The sequence below is a fragment of the Piliocolobus tephrosceles genome, chromosome 6, assembly GCF_002776525.5.
Source record: "Piliocolobus tephrosceles isolate RC106 chromosome 6, ASM277652v3, whole genome shotgun sequence".
NCBI lineage: Eukaryota > Metazoa > Chordata > Mammalia > Primates > Cercopithecidae > Piliocolobus > Piliocolobus tephrosceles.
Genome location: NC_045439.1, coordinates 79731101 through 79753703, shown reverse-complemented (window position 1 = coordinate 79753703; position 22603 = coordinate 79731101). Strand labels below are relative to the sequence as shown.

Below are 22603 nucleotides of genomic sequence, written 5' to 3'. Positions count from 1 at the left end.
GGGATCTCATGCCTTTGCCATTTGTCTTGCTTATGTGTTTTAAGATTTCTTGACCCACAGCACTACAAAGAGAAAACAAGTTTACTTTTGGTGTGAATGAGAATTATATTTTTAATTTTCTAAAGTATATTAGCTAAATAGTCTAGCAGTATGAGTTTGAATGGGAGAAAAATGCAGTTATACTGCTGGAATTCTAATCAAGAGACTTTCCTGAGATACACAACAAGAAAGAAAGAGTGGAGTAAGAAACTGGTTTTGTTATGTATGTGGTGAGCCCACCTTACCTCGGATTTGTGCCGAAAATGCTGACAGTGATAGAGCATTATGAGAGAGGACGGAAATATAGTTAGCAAATTTCCTTCAATTCAATATGCAATCTTGACAACCCTGAACAGAGTACTGAATGTTGGTCATCAAACTCAAAGCTCTGAAACAATATAAAACTACCTGAGGGATCCTTACCCCCAAATGTTTTGTCCATGGTGGAGTCTTTGTTTCATTAAGCGGCCATGGAATGAGGCAAAGCTGTCAAGAGGACATAAAGATTACCCCCAATTGCGCAGAGCAGATGGTGGCTAATGGCAAGTGTTTTTAACACAGCTTTATTGTTCCAGGTTGAGGCATTAATATGTCTCTGTGGGGTTTTTCTGGTTTTATTTATTTTTTATTTTTAAAAGTCACTTTGTAAAATGACCGTGTGACATGCTTTGTAATTTTTGCCTGCACTGGCCTTCCATGTTGTATTAATATTTGTCTCTCATTTTCCTGATGTGGAGATGGCATTTGGGATCCAACCAAAAGCAGGTCTGTATTATTTTGAGCTTTCACATTAAAAAGGAAAGCATTGAGTGTTCCAAATCAGAGCAAATACTTGTGCTCCTTTCCTGAGCAATTGCAAGTGCTTTGAAATCATAGTAACTATAGCCTGTTTCCACATGCTAAATGGGTTTGACATGACTCAGTGCAAACAGTCCCAAACCTGTTTGTGGCAGCTACAACTGTTTAGTAGCCTCAGAAGAAAAGAAAGCTTCTTAACACTTTTATTTCTCTAACAAAGCAACTTTAGTCACTGCAGATTTAAATCTGATTTCTGAGTGATTATCTTTTTGTTTGATTTCTAAATCCCAAGTATTTTTTTGGACTCCAGCTAGTCATGACTAAAGCACAGGGCCGTTGATTAATGCCAACGCAAAAGAACACTGAATACAGAGAGTCTGAGGCCCATTTTATACTTTCCTTGCCATCAGCATCCATCTGGTTATTGATAGAGGAAAATCATAACCGGTGAGAAACTAGCCTTCCCCCCGGCCCCCTTGCTCTTTCCAGGGATCCAGGGAGTCTTTCATACTCAGAAGCCCAGCTGTAGATGTGACCAGTGGAAGTTAGGTAACAACAGCGGCGGTTAGGTAGCATTATGTTTCCTGAATCTATGTAAATAATTCCAGGGCACAGTCTGAAACACCTTGTTAGGCTCTAGAATATTCCTTCTCCATCCCTCATCCCCCAAATCAAGGCATGTCTTTGTGTCTTTGTAAAACTAAATGCAGTAAACTTGAGATAAAGGATCCAACTAGCAAACAGCCTTCTCTGGCTGTTATTGGATTGCTTGGAGAGAGTAGTAGAAGGAAAGGTGGGTATCTGTAGACCTTGGGGTATTTTCCATGTTGGCAACAACTTTCAGAGCATGGTGCTCCTAGAAAAGATATTCTGGAGCAAGCCCTTCAGTCTCAAACAGGCATCTCCCCTGCTGCATTGGAATTCATTGGAATTCAGATCAGCCCCCAAAAACCAGCCTCAGTGTGTCCACAACAGCTTCGCAGTCGGAAGCCTGAGATCTCTGGCCACCAACTGTTTCCAGCTTTAAAGGGAAAATAACAAACAAGGAAACACAACAGAAAGAAAGATCAGGTTCCTTATTTGGCAGTTATCAGCTGCTTAGACTTGTTGTATTCACTCAGGAAAAGTTGTAGAAAAATCTCCCTCCCTTTTAAAATTATAAAACAAGCAGCTCAACCTCTTAGACTCCAATATTGCTGTGGGGTAAAGGTGCCAAATAAACACATTTTCCACATCCCACCCTCCTCCCTGCAGCACCAAGTATCTTGGATTGTGTTTGTACCTGGAGAGAAAAGGACAAAAAAAATCAGGGAATTTTTGTACTTTTGATGTAGGCAGGAGCCCTATTACTTATTAAACCACAGCAGCTTCTGCTTTTTGAGCATGGAATCACCAACTAGTGGGAACTTGGTACCTCCAACAGAGTTAGAAGTTTCCATTGAAATGGGTAATAGAATCAAATAAAATGCTAGAAATAGCAGCAGCCTTCTCATCTCCTCTTTACCACTTTTGCCCCTACCTAGCCTGTCTGGGAAGAGTGAAGATATCTTAAATCCTTTCTGCTGTTGGCCTTCAAATCTTACAAGGGCCAGTTGAGCAGTGATTAAACCAAGACCCTCAATGATTGCTATTGTATTAATTAGGATGACTTGGGTTGTAAATGGCCAAAAAAAAAAAAAAAAAATGTCTTACCTTACCTGGCTTAAACAGTAAGGGCATTTGTGATCTTATATAACAAGAGTCTTAGCCTCAGGTAACTCTAGGATGGCTCAATAAAACATCTCAAGGATGCTGGGATCTTTGTTCATTCTTTTTGCCACTATACCAACCTCAATGTATTGGCCTTGTCCTAACAAGCTCCTCAAACTTGCAAGATGACATCTACAACTAGAAGCAAACAACAGCATTCATTCAAATGAAAGGGATGTTTAGTATCATTTGTCTCTCTCTTTTTTTTTTTTTTAGACAGAGTTTCATTCTGTCTCCAGGCCGGAGCGCAGTGTCGCGATCTCGGCTCACTGCAGTCTCCAAATTCCCTGGTTCAAGCAATTCTCCTGCCTTAGCCTCCTGAGTAGACTGGGATTACAGGCACAAGCCACCATGCCCAGCTAATTTTTGTATTTTTAGTAGAGACGGGGATTCACCATGTTGGCCAGGATGGTCTCGATCTCCTGACCTCGTGATCCACCTGCCTTGGCCTCCCAAAGAGCTGGGATTACAGGCATGAGCCACCGAGCCTGGCCTTGTCTCTTTTTAAGAAAGAATATTTCTTTGCTGAAAAACTCTCACCGGATCCCCCCTTACTTCTCATTGGCTGGTCACATGCCTGTTCCTAAGTCCAGTTACTTGTTAGGGCAATGGAACGACAGAGATTGACTGAGGTGAATCAGGATTTTCACCAGACTATGTTGGGAAAAGGTAGAAACCTGAATGAAATCAGAGATAATGGCTATTGGGCATGCAACCAGCATTCCGGTCCCAGCTTCAATAGCCAAATTGGCTCCTGAATACTTTTTACTTAGTATTTCATTAAATTCTCTCTGCAAAATGTAGAAATAAAAATAAGAAATGCTTACTTATAAATATTTTCTGGTTCCAGTGCTCACAAGTTAAAGATGTATATAAGAATATGTAGAATAATCAAGAGTAGAACTAAAAATACATATATATTTATTTCTCAAGGTTTATTTTTTTTCATTCTGAAATCTTTCGGGTTTCAAATATATTATTCTGGTGAGATTATCTTTCTTTCAAGAATTATTTTCTTCGAAATTCTTAGAAAAGCAATATGTTCCTTTTTTCCCTACTAAATAACCCCAATTACCCCGTATGGATGGGAGCCTCCAAGTTATTCTAAACCAGCACATGTGGACCTTGCCCAGCACAGAGACTTTTCTTCAGTATTAAGGACCAAAGACTGAAATTCACCTTCTCTAGGTGATCACCTTTTCCTGAACCTAGAACATTTCAGGGTGGGGCACGTGTGTTGACCCAGCCAGAACGAGCCACAGCCCATTCTCATAGAGATAGGAGAAAAAATAAACCTGGAGCTGGAGGGCTGATCATATCACTGTTTGTAATAAACAAATCCCATACCTTATATATCCCATGCCAAACTCAATGATTTTTCTCAACTACAGAGACCATAGGGAAGAATTTATTGTATCTGTTTCATTAAACAATAATTATATTTTCTAATGTAAAAGATAACTATAGAAATAATTTATAGAAATCGTAAATCACAGTGTCTGTTATTTGGCAAACCCATGTGTTCCATCACCTCAAATCATTCAGAACTTACTGTATTTTACAGACTTTCTAGGCTGTGTTGCTGCAGGGCCAGGCAGACTGGTAAAAACTTGTTGTGGGAGGAGTTCAGGTTTGGGAAAGATGGTAGATGAAGATAATGTGACACTCCTCCGACTACAAAGACTTAGAAAATGCTTCAAAATGTAATAAAATGAAATGTTTAAATGCAGAATGAACTCACAAGCAAGAAGAGGAACACCCAAGCTGTCTGAAGTAAAGGAAGAACTAAACAAGAGTCAGAAACACAGGAGCAAATGAGTCAGGAGGGCCAGAGCGTGGCGGGGTGGAGACATTTTAATACTATGTGCAGGGATAGGAGATACAGTCTTTAAACCAAGGATAAGGACAGTGGGAACCAAGCCTCTTGATTAAAGCTGGCTGTCTCCAAGGGTTGTAGCCTCAGTGGAAAGGAAGACTTGAGAAGTCCTAAATGACTTGAGACAAACACATGGATTTGCCAAATAACAGACACTGTGAGTCACCATTTCTATAAATTACTTCTAAATTTATGCTGTACATTAGACTTGCAGATGCTACTGTGGTAAGGGGTGTGATATAGAAACTTGTCTGTCTCTGCCTGAGATTTGGGTAGGAATGCAATTTTTCCCTGAGGGAAAAGAAATAAAAAGCAGGATAGTGCTAAGGTGGTCGATCATCTTGGTTTGTCCAGGACTGTCCCAGTTTTAAGTCTGGAAGTCTTGGATCCTGGAAACTCCCTCAGTTCTAGGCAAAGCAGTAGAGTTGGTCACTCTTCCTGTTGTTTATATTATCTGGAGTCCAAATGCACACTACCATTTCCAGGAACTCCTGACACCAAGAAGCTGGTGATATCTCTATGGTACTTGGCAGAAGAAAATGCAGATCCCCTCAGGTCTCACAGGCCAAGCCATAGGGATTCCTGGCATGAGGTGGAGCATGGGGATAGAGTACCTATTAAAGATGAGTCAAGAATGGAAATAATAAGTACACAAGGCAACAATCTGCCACATCACAATAACCTGGAATGACAGGACAAGAATGTGGAAGAGAGCATACAGTGAAAATATCAAAAATTACTAAAGACGTATGTGTGTGTGCATGTGTGCACCCTGAGAAAAGCACTATGCACAAAGTGAAAGCACAGGCAGGTTTGAAAAGAAATCAATATGGTTATATATTTGTTATTTTCTCCTTGTAAGTCTGTCAATATTTTTTGTATATTTTGATGCTAAGTTGAAATCACAAAATGCCTGGGCATCCAGGCATTTCTATAATCCTCTGAAACCTAGGAGGAGGTTCCCAAACCTTAATTCTTGACTTACGTGCACCCACGGACTCAACACCCATGGAAGCTGCCAAGGCTTGGGGCTTGTACCCTCTGAAGTCATGGCTTGATCTATACTGTGGCCGCTTTTAGCCTTGACTAGAGCAGTTGGGACACAGGGCAAGTCCCTAGGTTGCACACAGCAAGGGGGCCCTGGGCCAGGCCCAAGAAACAATTTATTCCTCCTAGGCCTCTGGGCCTGTGATGGGAGGAAAAAGTCTCTAACATGCTCTGTAGACACTTTCCCCATTGTCTTGGTGATGAACATTTGGTTCTTTGTTATTTATGAAAATTTCTGTAGCCAGCTTGAAATTCTCCTTAGAAAATTGGATTTTCTTTTCTATCACATTGTCAGGCTGCAAATTTTCAGAATTTTTATGCTGTTTCCCTTTTAAAACTGAATGTTTTTAACAGCATCAAAGTCACCTTTTGAATGCTTTGCTTCTTAGAACTTTCTTCCACCAGATACCCTAAATCGTCTCCCTCACATTCAAAGTTCCACAGATATCTAGGGTAGGGGCAAAATGCCACCAGTCTCTTTGCTAAAACATAGCAAAAGTCACCTTTACTCCAGTTCCCAACAAGTTCCTCATCTCCATATGAGACCACCTCAGCTTGGATTTCATTGTCCATATCATTATCAGCATTGTGGTCAAAGCCATTCAACAATTCTCTAGGAACTCCCAAACTTTCCCACATTTTCGTATCTTCTTCTGAGCCCTCCAAACTCTTGCAAGCTCTGTCTGTTACTCAGTTCCAAAGTTGCTTCCACATTTTCAGGTATCTTTACAGCAGTGCCCCACTCCCAGTACCAATTTACTGTATTAGTCCATTCTCACACTGCTGATAAAGACATACTGGAGAGTGGGTAATTTATTTAAAAAAAAAAAAAAAAAAAAAAAACAGGTTTAATGGACTCACAGTTCCATGTGGCTGGGGAGGCCTCACAATCATGGCAGAAGGCAAAAGGCACATCTTATATGGTGGCAAGCAAGGCAGAATGAAAACCAAGCAAAAGGGGTTTCCCCTTATAAAACCATCAGATCTTATGAGACTTATTCACTAACATCAGAAGAGTATGGGAGAAACTACCCCCATGATTCAATTATCTCTCACTGGGTCCTTCCCACAACACATGGGAATTATGGGAGCTACAATTCAAGATAAGATATGGGTAGGGACACAGCCAAATCATATCAGTCAGTGTGTAAGTCTGGGCCCTCTGTCCCTCCAAGATGACTTAAAAAATCTAAAATATTTGTGGTTTTTGAGAGAAAAGTTTGAGGAAACTGGGAGAGACTGGAAGAGTCATCAGATCTCTATGCAAATCTAACCCTGAGGGAAGGAGAGAAGGGAGGGAGGAAGAAGTTTGGGTAGAAACATCTTAAATTGAGGTATAGCTTTTAGGCTTTTAGGATGCTTGACCAAGCCATTAGAGATCACTGGAGCCAGAGGAATCTGTCAGAGGAGTCCCATGTCTCCCAGGAACTGGCCTGCTGAAGGAGCCTTGCCACATGGAATCACTGGTTGAAAGCAGCCTAAGGGAAGCATGAATTCAGAGCACAGCAGCTGGGGCCCTTGGTTTACTGTGCTCTCTCCACTTGAAGATCCAAGAGACATGTACTCATGACTGTCACAGTTGGCAATGGACTAGTATTTTTTAAATTTTTCCCTTACTTTTAATTTTTTATTACCTGTGGAGAACATCATTTATAAATAATTTATAGCTGAAGTTTTAAATTTCCAGCCTGAGGATCTCTAACTTTTAACTGGTGAATTTAATTCATTTACAACAATTATGATTACCGATATATTTGACTCCATTTCTTTTATAATATTTGTTCTTCTCGTTTGCCATATACTTTTCTTTGCCTCTTTTTCTCCTTAACTACATCGTAATGATTATTTGTAGGGTTTGTAAAATTGATTTGGTGGTAAAATAGTAAACATAATAACATGTAAAGAGACAGTATATGATTATAGGCCAAGTGTGGTGGTTCATGCCTGTAATCCCAGCAATTTGGGAGGTGGAGGTGGGTGGATCACCTGAGGTCAGGAGTTCGAGACCAGCCTGGCCAACATGGCGAAACCCTGTCTGTACTAAAACTACAAAAATTAGCCAGGTATGGTGGCACACTCCTGTAATCCCAGCTACTTAGAAGGCTGAGACACGAGAATCTCTTGAACCTGGGAGGTGGAGATTGCAGTGAGCCAAGATCGCACCACTGCACTCCAACCTGGGCAACAGAGTGGACTCCATCCCCCCAAAAAACAGAAAAACAGAAAAAAGACAGCATATGATTATAAAGATGCCAATTTAATAAACTGTATTTTTGCTATCTCCTTTTTTATTAGTACTCATTTTGAATTTATATATTCAATTTCTATTGTTTAAAATAGTTACCCTTTGAATTTTAGATTGTGTACTTATCTCAGCAAGTTCAAAATTGATCATTTTTTTCCAAATTAATCTAGAAATGTAATACAATTACCATAAAACTGGCAGACTTTTTCACAGAACTTAACAAATGTACTTTAATACTTGTGATGTCATTCTAAAATACTGTATATATGGACTAGCAAAAGAATAAATAGCCTAGGCTGGGCATGGTGACTCACACCTATAATCCCAGCACTTTGGGAGGCCAAGGCGGGCTGATCACTTGAGGTCAGGAGTTTGAGACCAGCCTGGCCAATATGGTGAAACCCCATCTCTACTAAAAATACAAAAGTCAGCTGGGCATGGTAGTGCACACTTGTGGTCCTAGCTACTCAGGAAGCCGGGGCAGGAGAATTGCTTGAACCCGGGAGGCAGAAATTGCAGTGAGCCGAGATTGCACCATTTCACTCCAGCCTGGGAGTTGCAGTGAGACTCCGTCTCAAAACAAACAAACAAAAAAAAAAGCCTAAAAATCTTTGAAGATGAAGAAGAAAGAGAAAGGAAAGAAGTGATTTGTCCTCTCAGAAACAAGATTTACTATAAAACTCAAGTAAATAATGTGATATTGGCAAAGCAACAAACAGCAGAATAGAGAGCCCAGAAATGATCTCTGCTCCTTCTTTTTCTTTCTTGCTTTCTTTCTTGCCTGCTTTCTTCCTTTCTCTCTCTCTCTCTCTTTCTTTCTTTCTTCTTTCTTTCTCTCTCTCTTTCTTTCTTTCCTCCTTCCTTCCTTCCTTCCTTCTTTCCTTCCTTCCTTCCTTCCTTTGTCCTTCCTTCCTTCTTACTTTCTTGCTTACACACACACACACACACACACACACACACACACACACACACACACACTGTTAATGCATGACCAAACTGGCATTTCAAGACAATGAGGAAATAATAGTCTATTTAATATATGATGCTAGGACAATTAGGTACCTAAATAGATAACTTTATAGAAAAAGGTGAAATTAGATTTTTAATTAATTCTATAAAACACACATACACAAAATTTTAAAAGAATTAAAAGCTTAAATGTGAAAAAAGCAAAACTTAGCATTTCAGAAAAAAAATACAGAAGACTCCCATTATAAGACTGTCATAAGAAAGAATTTTTAAATAAGATACAAAATATGTAAGTTGTAAAAGAAAACACTGATAAATTTTATATTAAAAATTAAAACCAACGTATGATTTTTAAAAAGTAATTTTAAAAGTTGAGAAAAAATGGTTTAGGCCAGGAGAAGGTATTTGCAATCTATTTTTAATAAACATGAAAATAATATCTATAAGGGATGTTACAAATTATTAAAGGTTGGTGCAAAAGTAATTGCAATTTTTGCATTACTTTTAATGAGAAAAACTATAACCCAGTAGAAAAGACAGTAACTTTGAAATTCTGCAATTCACTGCAGAGGAAATGTGAATGACCAAAAAACCTATAAGAATATACTCAACTTCACTAATAACCAGAGAAATGCATATTAAACAGACTAATGAAACACCACTTCACATGCATCGCACTGGCAAAATCATCAGAAAACACTGAGTTTTGGGAAAATGTGAGGAAATGAGAATGTGTACATTGTGCTGCTAGATATGAAATATGTTTACAGGAATGTTGGCAAACAGTTTGGCAATTATTAGAAGGCTTCAAGATGTGCTTACCCTCCACCTGTAGAAGTGTTCCTTTGGAAACTCCCTGTGTATGCACAAGGAGCACATATAAAGACATTATTACAGCACTACATACCAAAGACAAAACGAAGAAGCCACCAGCTTGTCCAAGAGAAGAGATAAATAAAACTAGGCTTATTCATATAATGGAACACCATACAGCAGTTACAGTGAATTAGAATTAGAGTTACATGCTTCAAAAACCAATGCATGTCCTAGGTATACAACGAAGAGAAATGAAAACATCTGTCCACACAATAACATGGACATAAATGTTTACAGCAGCATTATTCCTAATAACCAAAAAATGGAAATAACCCATATGGTCATCAATTGATCAACGGATAAACAAATTGTGGTATATCTATATAATGGAATATTACAACATAGACAGATCTTAAAAGCATATGCTTAATGAAAGAAGCCAGTCACATAAAAATATGTATTATTAGATTCCATTTATATAAAACTTTCAGAATAGGCAAATCTATAAAAACAGAAAGTAGATTAATGGTTTCTTTTCATTGCAGAGGGCCAGGCAATGAGAGGTGATAGCTAAAGGATATCGAGTTTCTTTCTAAGGTGGTTGAAATATTATAAAATTGACTGTGGCAATGATTTCAATTATCTGTGAATATAATATAAACCAGTAAAATTGTTTTGTATTTTAAATGGATGAATTGTGTGTTATGTGAATTACATACCATTAAAGTTGTTACAAAAAAGGTGTAGACTAGTATAATATTTCGGTAAGTAAGTAAAGAAAAATAGATATTGTTTGAGGATACACATACACATTGTAAAACTTCAACATATGCATTGCAGTGATACCCCTGAGATTCAGGGTAGAAGTTGCCTTTGCAGAGGGAAGCTGGGGAATAAATGGGAGGGCATAGCGCTTCTTTTAAAATGCATATCAAAGAAATATCGCACAATGTTAACCTAAGTTTACTCTTAATAATTCATACATAGATACTATAATTTTCTGGGTTTGAAATTCTTCATAATTTTTTAAATTTAAAACCAAAATATTCTTGTAAGCCTGTTAAATTAATTAAAATGCAACTTTAACCTTCAAAGATGAAATAAAATGTTTCCTTTCCTTGTTCTGATCTTATAGACCATAAATCCATCCGCTTTTCTTTCTTGGGCTATGTTTTACAATTGTAGAGGGGGATCTCAGGAGATATGTGTTTGAGTTCATAAAGTGAGTTTTGCATGAATCACACGCCTTTCAAAGGAAAGCAGTATAATTCCAGCAGCAGGGAACCACAAAATGATCCTTTTTGTCTGTTTAGAACAGACATTTTTATCCCTTTAAGAATGATATAAATTAAATAACTCCTCCCCGTAATAACATGGTAGCACATTTTAGTTTCAGCTTGTAAATGGGTCACATTGGTTTGTTTTTCCAAAATGTAGGTTATTGGATGGCAATGGTGGTGGTAAGAGGAAAACATGCATTTCGGACATTTTTGAAAACTGAAATGGAGTTGGGAGTCTCTTTACATTCAATCCGTAAAGACAACAACTTGTTGGTTGTGAAAAACGTAAATATTTTGTAGCTCAACTAAATCCAAGTTTGAAATGTGAAAGCCACATAAAAATCATTATTGTGCTCTTATCTCAGGAAGGACCGCTTTTATTGCAAACTGTAAAATAGATTCAGCTACTCTAGTCCTTCTGAAATGGCATATTAAACTGATATCTGCAATGATCTGAAGATATCGTGAATTCAGCTAAGTAAATGATATAAATCTACGTTGTATAATAAAAGAAAACTAATTGCAAAATGTATACCATCCTGGGATTACCTTTGTCAGAAAATAATAGGAATGGCTGGGTAGATCTTGTTTGAGGAAGTATTTACGGCCAATCCCTGGAGTGTCTGAAATTACTGATATAAGATGCTGGCAAAATCCACTATGCTTACGGGCTTAGCTGACCATCACACCCAGGAGGAAAGATTTTTATGGAGAAAAGTCTTTTAAATATGTGGCTGACTGCTAATAGATGGAACCAATTACCCAAGAAATTAAAATGAATAGATGGTTAGTCATCACTGCTTGGATTACTGTAATAGCCTGTTTGTGACTAGGTCTTCTTCCTGCATAGACAATGATATCCCCTCTGAGGATGAATCCCAAGTTCTACAGATAATTAATAACTCATAATTTCTTTCACTGGAAATTACAATTGGTAGACCCTTCTGTGCCTCTGTAATCCACCAAGATAATAGTTTATAATGAGGTTTAGCGTTCCTTGTACATATCCCTTGAATCAACCAGAATGAAGTCTACTCTTTTTTCCTGGATCACTTTCAAAAGAAGTTTTCAAATCATCAGCTTGGCCGTAAAATTAATCGGATGGGTTTCTAAAATAGCCTAAAACATTTGATCAAGTATATTTGGAGCTAATGTTTGAATCACATAAACATTCCCCAGATCAACTAATTAGTGGCGCAGTCCCAAGAGCCTGAATAATTAGTTTCAGATGCAAACAACTTTTACTTGCAATATATAAAAGTATTGCATTCATTTGTGCTTTTATAATTGACACCAAATTCATGTTATATCAATGAAAATGCTGAAAGGAATGACATTTTCTCATGTACATGAGAGATTTCTGAAAATGTTCTCTAGATTAACAACTTGAAAAGTGGGATCCGATACCCGTTAAAATAACTATTAGTAAACTAGTTAATTAAAATTCAGATATTATTTAGATCATCATTTTCCAAAATGTGTTCAAGATCACGCAAGTGATGCTGAATTTTTTTTTTCAGGAAAGAGCATACTCCGTCCCCATTTTGGAAATGTCCAATATACATTAGCACATTAAGGACTCTGAGAAGTCCTGCAGCAAAGAAAACCCTAACTCAGCACTGTCTGCGTTTATTTAATTTGTGAATCTTATTTTTTCCTAACACTTATTCCAAACATCATACATTGGAAAACGCCAATAGGCACTGATCTATCCCCTTATGGATAAAGGCCTGAAGAGTTTAAAGTACTTACCCAGGATCACATGAGCACTAAGTTCAAGAGTGAGGGGACTGGCTCCCAATTCAGTGATCCTTCCTGGGATGATCTAAAAAAGGAAGAGATTGTCCAAATAATGCCCTCAATTTGTATGAACTTTTTTAAAAATAGTAAAACAACAACAACAAAACCCAGTGATTTAGGAATCATCAAGAAATCCAAGAAATCAAGAAACCTAAGAATATTTAGGCATTGTCTTCCTTCCGGTTTAGAAATAGTTTGATAATGGGTAGGAAAAATTGGGTAGAAAACTGCACTGTATAGCAAATAATACCATCTCGCTTTGATTTGAAGCAAACCAAAGGTCCCTCCCTCCTCCCCTCTACTCTCTCGTTATCCATATTCATACTGCAGCTCCAAGCCCCACTCTCCAATGAAATAATTTTTTTTTTGACCTAAAAGAGTGGGCTCAGATCACAGAAACCATGAGGGGAAAACTGAAATCTTGATAACACAGAGGACCAAGACTGGCACTGGTTCTCTTATTTACATCATACTTCTAATTATATATCAGTACTTGTCGTGGGAGACCCTCGGGAAAATCCCCTTCTGTGCCTGAGACCCTCTGACTTCACCATGTAACCATTTTTCCTTCCCATCAGAAGCAGATGGAATTAAAAGACTGTGACAATTGTCTATTGTTCTAAGTGAGTTACACCATGATCTGTTTGCCTCTTTCCCAGAAGATGGACGACAAAATGCAACAAGAAATGAGAATGTGTAATGTCTGAGGTTTTCCTATTAAAAGTCCCTCTTTGTTCAGAAGTCATACTAGCTTGATTTTCTGTGTTCTATTAGATAATATAAAAATCTTGCCGCTCAGTGTCCCTGATGAAATTAGAGAATCATGATGGGGTGTCCTCAAGGCCTCACGGTTTCCTGCCTTGAGGAAGCATATTACAGAAGTCAGAATGAACATCTCCTCCCTTGGAAAGGAATTTCTTCAGGACTAAAGACACCCCGCTACAGGGCAGGACACCCCATTTCTCATCTGCCCTCCACTGAGAGAGCAAAGTCAGCCAGGGCTCAGAATCATTCAGATAATTTAAGAGCCCACCTTCAGAGGCAGGGCTAGAAGCCATGTGGGTAGTATCTGACATTTTAAACTTAACCTTTGATAGTTCAGTTAATTAATTTCTCTCAAATCTCTACCTCATTTTAGATAACCTAGGCACAAAAGGAAAGTCATCCCCAATTCATGCAGTTTCTAAGTCAGTATGATTACACTTTTCAGTGATTTGTTATATAGTTCATGCTTCTGTGTTAATAAGCAGTGATTTTTTTAATAGGGAAAAGTCTGGCTTGTGGATATCTGCTAAGATCAATTATTAATGCTTGTGTACCTACTGCACTCATAAAACACCTGCCTCGAGCTCCAGAAGGAACTCAGGAAGGTGGAATAAGATAATATTTATTTAGCATCTACTGTGCCAGGCCTTCCATATATTCTTACTAAATTTAATTTCAATCCAACTTCAGAAAAGCAGCCTTCATTGTTATCACTATTACAGATGCTAAACCTGAGAATGAGAGAGGATGCTTTATTCTATTCACTCTGCAGTTATTACTTATCTGAAGGAGGAAGAGGAGAAATTAGAGAAGCAGTGAGGCTGAGATCATCTCCCCCATTGCTCCTCAGAGTATGGCACACATGGCATCATCTAGATACTTCCTGGAAATGCTGATTCTCGGGTGCTCCTGGAACTACTGTGTTGGAATCTGTGTTCCAACAAAATTAAACAAAATACCAGGTGATTCGTGTGCACTTTAAAGTCTGAGAAGCAGTGTCTACGTAATGAAAACTTGTCCCAGAGGAAAGGAAAGGGACAGGAAGAAGACGGTCTGTATGGGCAAGACAGAGAGAGATGGAGTTGAGGACACAGAAGAACAAAGGCGAGCTTGCAGTTGATTGCGTTGAGTTGGGAGACTGAGAGGGAGGTTGGGAAAGTAGCACTGTGATAACATTCTCCTGTGGCTTTTAAATTAGATCCCTTTTAATGTCTTTTAGGAGAGTCCAGTATCCTTTTAAATTTTGTTTTCAATTATTCTTGATTCCTGGTCTGACACTGGCCTTTCACTGTGGCACATGATGCTGCCCGGCTTTCAAATAGGCACCACTTAATTAAGCTTCTGAACTTAACTGATTTGAAAGACCAGATGAGAGTCGTTGATCCTGCAAGAGAAGCAGGGGCTTGTGGAGCTCATGTCTTCTCTCTTCCCCCAGTGTACTAGTGGGGGGTGGAATATTGGGTGCTAACCATCTTGATTTTGCTTGGACCTACATTGTCCAAACTGCAGCCCATGGGCTGCATGTGGCCCAAGATGGTTTTGAATGCAGCCCAACCACATATTCATAAACTTTCTTAAAACATTATGAAATATTTTTACTTCTTTTTTTTTAGCTCATCAGCTATCACTAATGTTAGTGTATTTTACGTGTAGCACAAGACAATTCTTCTTCTTCCAATGTGACCCAGGGCAGAAAAAGATTGGACTCCCCTGGCCTAGACCACACAGGAGTCAAATTCTGGGCAGCAAGTTGGGGACTATGAACCTCTCAGAGCTCCAGAAGATGTACCACTTAGCCCAACCTATGGCCACCATGAAGTCCCATTGAGCCTTGCTACTCAACCTGTGAATGAAGGGACAAGCAGCATTGACATTACCTGGGAACTTTTTAGAAATGCAGGCTCTGGGCCGGGCACGGTGGCTCACGCTTGTAATCCCAGCACTTTGGGAGGCCAAGGCAGGTGGATCACCTGAGGTCAGGAGTTTGAGACCAGCCTGACCAACAAGTTGAAACCCCATCTCACTAAAAATACAAAAACTAGCCGGCCATGGTGGCAGGCACCTGTAGTCGCAGCTACTCAGGAGGCTGAGACAGGAGAATTGCTTGAACCCGGGAGGTGGAGGTTGCAGTGAGCTGAGATCACACCATGGCACTCCAGCCTGGGCGATGGAGCAAGACTCTCTCTCTCTCTCTCAAAAAAAAATTAAAAAAAAAAAAAAAAGAAATGCAGGCTCTAATCCTCCTCTTCAAACCTGCTAAATCACTACATGCATTTTACCAACATGCCTGGGCCACTTCCGTGTACTTTAAAGTCTGAAAACATTGCCTTAGCAGTATCTATAGTATTTTTTGCCAACCTCTTACCTCAAATTAATCTCCCTTTCTGAAGCTGCTCCCTCCTAAGCCTGTGTCCTAGGCACACACACAGGGACTTGATTAATTTTTGGTATATTTCTCTGCAAATATCTCCCAGGCCAGACCTCTCAAAGTGCCTCAGGAGATAGTATGATTCTGAACAGATGCCAAATGCAATTTTTGGCAGAAGTCAAGAAAAAATCTTGGATTATCTACTCTAACTAGGCTACAGGGCAAAAATATTACCTTTTCTGGGTTTTGTTTACTTAATTATAAAACCAGTCATGCCATGGCTGTTCCAGCAAATCTGGCTCCAAGTTTTGCGTCTAAATATGAAAGATTTCACTACCATCTCATTTGGAGCCTTAGGGATTTCATATTCAATGTCTAATTTGGTTTTAGTGATACTGATAGAAGAACCTTCTTTGCATAGCTATGTAGAAAAATGACTGACTTACTGCCTGACCCAGTAACTCCACTCATAGGTATGTACCCCCCAAAAATGAAAGCATATATCCACACAAAACCTTGTATATGAATATTCTTGGCAGCATTATTCATAATAGTCCCAAAGTGGAAACAAGCCAAATGTCCACCAACTGAAGAATAAATAATTAAATGTGGTATGTCTTAGTCCATTTTGCACTACTGTGACAGAATACCTAAGACTGGGTAATTTATCATGAACAGAAATGTATTTTCTCATGGTTCTGAAAACTGAGAAGTCTGAGATCAAGGGCTGGCATCTTGTGAGGACCTCCTTCTCTGTCATCCATGGTGGAAGGTAAGAGGGTGCATGTGTGAGAGAAAAGGGGACCAAGCTTGTTCTATAACCCACTCCTGCACTAATGGCATTAATCCATTTGTGAGGTCAGAGCCCCCATGGCCTAATCACCTCTCAGTAGGCCCCACTTCCCAATAGTGTTACATCAGAGATTAAGTTTCCAACACATGGTTTCTGGGGACACATTCAAACCATAGCATAGTATGTCTGTATAACGAAATGTTACTTGGCCATAACATGGAATGAAGTACTGATACATGCTTCAATAAGGATGAACCTTGAAAACATTATGCTAAGCAAAATAAGCAGACACTGAAGGACAAATATTGTGTGATTCAATTCACATGAAATGTCTACAATAGGCAAATCCATAGAGATAGAAGTAGATTACTGGTTTCCAGGGGCTAGGGGAAGGGCAGAGAAAGAGGACTGGAAAGAGACTGCTAACCAAAATGAGATTTCTTTTGGGGGATATTGAAAAATGTTCTAAAATTGACTGTGGTGATAGTTGCACAACTCTGTGAATATGGTAAAACACATACACACACTGAATTTTACATTTTTAAAGGGTAGATTTTATGATATGTGAATTAAATAGCAATGAAACTGTTTTCAAAAATGACTGGCAAGGAAAAAAGAACAGCTCTAAGTATGAGATGGAAGCCTGTTGGAGGGTGGTGTGTAGCCCTTGCCCAGGACAATGGATGAGGAGAGGTGCAGCCCTCATGGCCATCTGTTTTCATCATCCAGGTCCCAGCATGGACAGCTGAACATGGGAGCTGCTTAACAACTAGGTCCAAAAGTGGTAGCATTCTCAAGATAACACCCTTCTTCCTGACTGAAGCAGGTATTATTGACACTTTTTTTTTCCCCTCCCAAAATGAATCTCACTTACTTTTTGATTAACTCATTTTGCCAGGACGTAAGTGTCTAAATTTAGTTATAGTAAAAAGAATAATTATTATTGGAAATGTGTTAATTCTCCTCTGTTACACATTTAGCTTAAGCCCCTTGTTGGGAGTTACCACACCCTATGGAGAAAATGCTCTCCAAGTGAATCAATTCTACAATGTGAGGTAGGTCCCATTACAGATCTGAGATAGGGAGGATAGATGGTAGATACAGCACCAGCTACATTCTTGGTGGGTTTCAGTGCAAAATGAAAATGTGGGGCCCCAGTTCATAAATTATTTAAACATTCAAAGCAGTGCAGCAGAGCAAGCACACGGACCCTGTAAGTGTGAGACCCTATGGGACTGCACAGCTCACACCCATGAAGCTGGCCCTGGATAGATACATAGGTGTGTGTGTGTGTGCGTGTGTGTGTGTGTGTGTGTGTGAAAGAGAAAGAGAGAGAGAGAGAGAAATCCCCATTTTATGTACTTGAAAAGAATTTTATGATCTTTATTGGGCATGCTATTTCTTGTTAATAAAAGCTGCTTCAAAATGGTATATTTCTAATTTTAAGCAGCTTTCCTAGTATTTCATTAAAACAGTCCATTTCACAGGGTTTTAATTTGCAAATTATTTTATTTCACCTCCCAACATTATTGTGATATCAAAAGACAAAATTTTAGTATCCATTTTTCATATGGGGAGAGTCCTGCAAGGCATTCTAGGAGATGGCCAAAGGCAGAGGACCACAGTGAAAGAGGCAACATGTTATGTTTCTCTCATATCTTTTTATAGTGAGTGACTGTATCTAGGATAGTAGTATGGGAAGACTGCATATTAATTCATAATACTGACATGTCAGGTATTAAGGATGATAATAAACATAAGTAAAAAACATATTATCAAATGTTTATGACACACATGGTTCCCATGTACATAGCATGTCTTTATATTTGATTACATTGTGTTTGAGTACCATGCATGTTGGATCTCCAATCACATATAGGGGCAGAATTTGTGGTAGGAAAGTGGGATGTAGAGGCTGACTCCTGGACCAAGAAGAACAGAAAAGAATAGTGTCAAACTCTGTTAAATAGTATTTAAGCCAGTACCACTGTCAGTCATGATTCAGATAACATTTGGCTTCCAAGTCGAGCTTCCAATTGGGCCAGCAAGGGACATGGACCCAAATCCAGAGAACAGAGTGCTGGAAGACAGATAGTCATTCTGCAAACTCTCTTTGTGGGGAGTAGGATCCCAGCAACTAGGCTGGAGTCAGGGATAAAAATTCCCACCCTAGAGAGAAGGAAATATCATCAAAGGTAAGGCAGAACCACAACTCCCTGAGTCCAGGGATGAGGCAATAGTAAAATTCTGGTTCTAGAAGGGCAAGGAGCTGAGCAGGAGGCAATTGTAACTTGCATAAATCTGAATCTAGGCATCACTCCATGGGGACTCATTGGTCTGGGTATGATCAGTGAACAGAGAGCAATGCTGGGAGTCCTGCAAGTGTGTATGGGCCATTTGACTCCAGGTGCCTAATGGTGATGTAAATCTGGGTATGTAATCCTGGTGGAGAAGCAGCTATGGACATACTCTTCAGTTGGCATCAAGATTGGCAAAGAACAGGACCAAGATGGAGAATACGTGTCGGGGGAATCAGTGGTCCAGCTGTGAGAAAATGGGAACCCAGAGGCAGTGGAAACAAGACTGCCAGCACTACCAGCCCAGCCACCCTTGTCACCCATGCCACCCCAACCCCTGGTCTCCAGTCTGACCCAGGTGACCCTTGTGAGACCAGTGTGTTGTGGGCTCTTTTGGAAGAATGTCTCCTGTGGTCTCACTAAGAAGAACTGTGCTTACTTTCAAGACTAACCTAAGATGATAGATTCTGTGCTGACCTTGCCTTGCTCCTCTTCTTCTTAGGAAGAGCCCTGTCAAGGACCTGGTAGTGACTAAGAGAGGATACATGTGAGGGCAAAGGTGGTGACTCCAGAGCTGATACTAAACACACTTGAGTTTCATGGGTTATTCTAGAACCTCCCTTTCTTTTTTACCCCGAAAACCCAAAGTCATATGTTGAGCAATACAGGTCAGTCCTCCCCAATCTTCACATTGGCTCTGCAGTCTGTAGGTTGTCTTTATGCTACTCTTTCTACATTTCAAGCTAGAAGTTAATTTTAGCCTACTCTTGCCTATATAAAAATATTAGAGAGAGAAGAATAAAATTGGAAGAAAATACAATAAAATTAGCCTTGGACCTGAATCTCTGAAACGGCCTTAGCTAGACCTTTGTACATCAGGAGCATAGTAGGAACTCTAAAATGCTTGTTAATGAGTAACTGGATAAAAATCCTTTTTAATATTCTGAGTTTGTAGTGGGCTGTCTAATGTCTAAGGGCTCTGTTGAACAAGAGAAGAATCTGTGTATTAGGGTAATAATTTACATAATAAGGCTTAAAAAATGCTTAGGACATCTTTGAGCAGAAATCACCTTTTTCTTGAATGCTGTGTTATCGTCCCCATCCTCCAACTTAAGCCTAAAGAGAGAGGCAAAGGGAGAAAGATTCAAGGCTTCAATCTAGTCAGAGTTAGGAAATGGAAGCCTTTGGGTGAGGTACATCTGAGGCATATAACTGTATATTTTAAGTTCCCCAAGTTGCTTAGTTTGTCCACATGTATCATGCCAGCTTATGTAAAGCTCATGCCCCACACCACAAAAGGGCAGACAATGCTGAGCACATCCACTGACTTCACAGTGACAAAAATGAAACGTGACGGTGGCTTCCTGAGAGCTTTGTGAACTGACACATTAAAACCTGCCTATTGGCAACAACCGAAGTTGTGGGGTGGGAGACGGTGGCAAGCAAACTGAGTGTGTGATGTTTTGCAGTCTATAGTTTTAGCAGCCTGTTTCTCAAAAGCAGAATGTGCTAAAAAATGCCTGTGCCTGAGGTTATGGATAGTCAAACCTGAGGTCATGGAGAATAACTTTCAGAAAAGTTAGATAAATTCTGCAATATCATCAATTTAACCTCCTAGCCTCAGAACGAACAATGAATATTTGGGATTCAATAAAATGATGACATAAAAACACACATGTATTATTTTTAATGAACTATGGTCAGTCTATGGTGGATATTTGTCAGTCAATAGGTCAGAAATGATACCTGTTGCCACTCCCCAAGTGAAACGGTTGAGAGTTTTAAGAGATATGGAGTTTCTTTTTGATATGTAATGAATTCATTTGGGAATAAAACCAGAGTATGAGTTGGAGTCTGTTAAGTCCAGAATGATTTTCTTCTGCTGATGCCCATAATTATGGTCCTAATGGTTTCTGTTTTCTTATCACCTCCTAAAAGTATGAGTTGATTGGCATGTTTCCTTACTGTCAGAGGTGAAAGCTTTGAGTTAGCCAATATCATCACCTTCCATGCATGCTGCTCAGGTTTTAGGAACTACACAGAAATGAGCTGTTCATGATTTCCCACTAACTCTTTTAATGTATAATGCGCTCTCATTTAATGTGGTTTTCCAGGGATAATAATAGTTTAGAATTATTTTTGTTTTCCAAGAGTGTAATGATATACCCTAATGAATGACTCCAATGTCTCCCATGGAAGAACTAAATCATTGACAATGGAGATATTTGTGGCTAAGAATATATGAATGTGTTAATTAATTTAGTCAATAAATATCTAGTCATTAAGAGAGGTATAATGAAGTCTCAATGTTTTGAATCCCTAGGCACATCTGCGCAAAACTAGAATATATAAACATCACCCTGAATACTCATCAGCAAATAATGAACACCCACATCTGTGAAGGCAAGGTAGAATTATATCAGTGAACAAAATGATGACAACAAAAAGTCTATTAAATTGTTTGTAGAAGTCGGATAGATATATATATAGTAGGAGATAGATAGATAGATAGATAGATAGATAGATAGATAGATAGATAGATTAGCCCAATTTCCTGATCCAGGCAATTCCAGGTGGATCCATCTCATCTTTCCCTGAGAAAAGCCCAGCTAGTAGCAGCAGTCACATTTTCATCATCTTTTTTGCAGCAACAGTCATTGGTCATGCTTGTTAGTCAGTGACATCAGCCTTGACCAGAGCTACTGGCATGGAAATCCCCTTCATACACAATTCACAGCCAACAGTCACAAACTTGGAACATGATTTGAAGATGGCCATTGACCTTCCACTCTCTTGTCCACCTTACAACTTCTTACTCCTTTCTCCAAAACTTTCAGAATAAATCAAGATGTTCCCATATGCACTAACGCTTAGAATATTACAATACCCTGGTAGTGTTAGCAAGCAGAAACAGACCAGAGTACCTTTCCAAGCTAATAATTGTGTTTTGAACCTTGTTTTCTGGAGGTCATACACATCTGGATCACTGGTAGCTGAACCTGGGCAGCCAGCTTTGGATTGAAGAGGCTTACATATTCACTCTAAAATCGCTTTCTCGGTGGGGGTGTATTAATGTCATATAATATCCTAGCCAGGATCCTTTTGTTGCACAAAACTACACACAAAACAGGTCAGGCCAAGAAGACAATTTCATTGATGGCAACATCTTCTAGGGTTCAATTGGCAGAGGTCAAGAAATGAGGCTGCTTCCCTGTATCTAAATGAACCCCATAGGCTTTGACTTTTTCTCTACTCATCTGTTTACAGACTGAGACTCTTCTGTTTCCCCAAACTTTCAGTTTGCATAAGATTTTTCTTGGCCCCAAATCTATATCACTTTCACTTCATATTTATTTCATCGTATAATTCAGGGCTCCTCAAATTGTGTCCTCAGACCAGTCTGTGAAAAAAATTTTGCCACTCTGTGATGAGAAAAGTACAGAAATTGAGAATAAACGTTCAATCAAATAGGAATTTGGTCTTGCCCCACCATCCAAGTCCATGATGGGTGGACCTGCCTTGTTGAACAGGATAAGGACCAGTGTGGGCATTGCTAATCTCAGCTGGGGAGTTGTGCGGGGCGCCTAACACATGCAGCAAGGCTATGTTACAACATGTGATAGTTTAGGGTTAATTTTTCACTGTGACCTTTAAAAACACAAAATTCAGAATTTATTTCACTCACCAAAAGAAAATTTAATTTTAATTGTAAATTTACAGATTAAATTTTTGGAAGTGGCTGCTGAATCGTATGGATGATA

The 22603-nt window shown here is 39.2% G+C and overlaps 1 long non-coding RNA gene across 1 annotated transcript in view; it reads right to left on the bottom strand.

The window, feature by feature from the left end:
- Nucleotides 1–22603, bottom strand: part of LOC111552756 — a 246961-nt gene that overhangs the window by 138831 nt on the left and 85527 nt on the right. Inside the window, exon 2 of the long non-coding RNA XR_002734723.2 lies at nt 12572–12644. This is a non-coding gene — a long non-coding RNA (uncharacterized LOC111552756). The remainder of the gene's footprint in view (nt 1–12571; nt 12645–22603) is intronic.